We start from the raw sequence: 2651 nt of genomic DNA on the forward strand, positions 1-2651 counted from the left end.
GTTCTTTCCTTGGCCCATGCTTATACCCTTTGTGCCTCTGTTTTTTAATGTGTTTTCCCATGTTTTTACTACTTTATCTAAAACCAAGTTAAAGAGAATTGGGGACAGTCCGTCACCTTGTCGAAGTCCTGTTTTGATTTTGAATTGTTCAGAAATTTCGCCTTGAAACTTAATTCTTGATGTTGTATCTGTGAGCGTTTGTTCAACAAGTCTTCTGGTGAAACTTCCTGGCAGATTAAAACTGTGTGCCCGGCCGAGACTCGAACTCGGGACCTTTGCCTTCCGCGGGCAAGTGCTCTACCAACTGAGCTACCGAAGCACGACTCACGCCCGGTACTCACAGCTTTACTTCTGCCAGTACCTCGTCTCCTACCTTCCAAACTTCACAGAAGCTCTCCTGCGAAACTTGCAGAACTAGCACTCCTGAAAGAAAGGATATTGCGGAGACATGGCTTAGCCACAGCCTGGGGGATGTTTCCAGAATGAGATTTTCACTCTGCAGCGGAGTGTGAGCTGATATGAAACTTCCTGGCAGATTAAAACTGTGTGCCCGACCGAGACTCGAACTCGGGACTTTTGCCTTTCGCGGGCAAGTGCTCTACCATCTGAGCTACCGAAGCACGACTCACGCCCGTTACCCACAGCTTTACTTCTGCCAGTATCTCGTCTCCTTCTCATTCTGAAACATCCCCCAGGCTGTGGCTAAGCCATGTCTCCGCAGTATCCTTTCTTTCAGGAGTGCTAGTTCTGCAAGTTTCGCAGGAGAGCTTCTGTAAAGTTTGGAAGGTAGGAGACGAGGTACTGGCAGAAGTAAAGCTGTGAGTACCGGGCGTGAGTCGTGCTTCGGTAGCTCAGATGGTAGAGCACTTGTCCGCGAAAGGCAAAGGTCCCGAGTTCGAGTCTCGGTCGGGCACACAGTTTTAATCTGCCAGGAAGTTTCATATCAGCGCACACTCCGCTGCAGAGTGAAAATCTCATTCTGGAAGTCTTCTGGTGTTTTCATCTATCCCTGATTCATAACGTATCTGGAATAGTGTTTGTCTGTCAACTGGGTCGTAGGCCTTCTTGAAGTCTACGAAAGTAACTACTGTATTTTTATTTTGTATAGCTCTCACTCTCAAAATTGTTTTTAAATTAAGAATCTGTTCTGCACATGATCTACCTTTTCTAAATCCTGCTTGATATATATATATATATATATATATATATATATATATATATATATATATATATATATATATATATGAAGAAGAGTAAGGTGCTTGAGATTTGCTGATGACATGGTCCTTCTAGCCACAGGGGAAAAAGAATTACAGGATTTGGTGGACACCATTGCTCAACAAGTGCTCACACTAACGACGGCGCTCCTAACCTCAAAGCGTCCGTCATGTTGCCTATGTTGTGCATGGACTACTCAGTTTGTACAGTTTACTTTTTTTTTTCATAGTTCCACACAACTTCTTCCTGTTTTCTCGATTGATCTGTGTTCCGGTTTTCAAGGCCTATCCACTGTGCCAACTGATAACTAAATCTGAGAGGGGTGCGATGGGGAGGTTCCCTTGTGAGAAGAGTGGGAGAGAAAAGACAGTTACTAGATGTAATAAAGAGAAGAAAAAGAAATTGGATTGGGCATATATTAAGAAAGAATGACGGACTGATAAAAACGGTTTTAGAAGGTTATGTAGAAGGGAAAAGGAAGCGAGGAAGGAAGAGATTCCAGATACTGGATGACATGATGGACGGTACAGCAGCCTTAAGAAGGAACCAATGGATCGCAGAAAATGGAGAGGCAAAGCACCATATATATATATATATATATATATATATATATATATATATATATACGAGGGCGGTTCAGAAAGTAACCTCCGATTGGTCACAGTGCTGGATGTGGGGGGAGTAGCGACGCCATCTGTGCGTTCACGCACTCAACAGGTCAGTCGGCATCAAGCCGTGGTCGAGTGAACGTCGTACCTGCGCTAGTTTAGTTTTTGTGGCAGTTTGAAATGTGTGCTGCAATAGAAAACCCCGCCAAATGTGAAGTGCGTGCTGTCATAAGGTTTTTTACAGCCAAAGGATATTCTGCAGCAGCTATTCATCGTGAGCTTTGTGCCGTGTACGGACCAAGAGTTATGAGTGAAGGAGTTGTCTGTGAATGGGTACGTTTATTTAAAAGTGGACGAGAAAACGTTCATGATGAAGAGAGGAGTGGTAGACCATCATTGGTGACTGACGAACTCGTTCAGACAGTTGATGCAAAAGTTCGCGAAAGTCGACGTTTCTCAATGTCGGAGTTGTCTACTGGTTTTCCACAGATTTCTAAGACTCTCTTGTACGAGATAGTGACAGCAAGATTGGGTTACCGTAAGTTCTGTGCACGATGGGTGCCCAAAATTCTTACCGACCACCACAAAACTCAAAGAATGGCCTCTGCATTAGACTTTCTGTCACGTTATGAGGACGAAGGAGAACCATTGTTAAACAGAATCGTGACCGGTGACGAAACCTGGATTAAGTACGTGAACCCTGAGACAAAAGAACAATCAAAGATGTGGGCACATTCAAATTCGCCTACCAAACCAAGAAAAGCCTCGCAAGATTTTTCTGCCAGAAAACTGATGGCAACGATGTTTTGGGATGCCAAAGGGGTG

At 44.1% G+C, this 2651-nt stretch overlaps 1 non-coding gene across 1 annotated transcript; it reads right to left on the bottom strand.

Annotated features, from left to right (window-relative positions):
* Nucleotides 1-245: 245 nt before the first annotated feature.
* Trnap-cgg (transfer RNA proline (anticodon CGG)) lies at nucleotides 246-320 on the bottom strand. Its single transcript has one exon. It is a non-coding gene; the product is annotated as a tRNA-Pro (tRNA).
* Between the last annotated feature and the right edge of the window lie 2331 nt (nucleotides 321-2651).

This window comes from Schistocerca serialis, chromosome 9 (assembly GCF_023864345.2).
Source record: "Schistocerca serialis cubense isolate TAMUIC-IGC-003099 chromosome 9, iqSchSeri2.2, whole genome shotgun sequence".
In the NCBI taxonomy this organism is placed as follows: Eukaryota; Metazoa; Arthropoda; class Insecta; order Orthoptera; family Acrididae; genus Schistocerca; species Schistocerca serialis.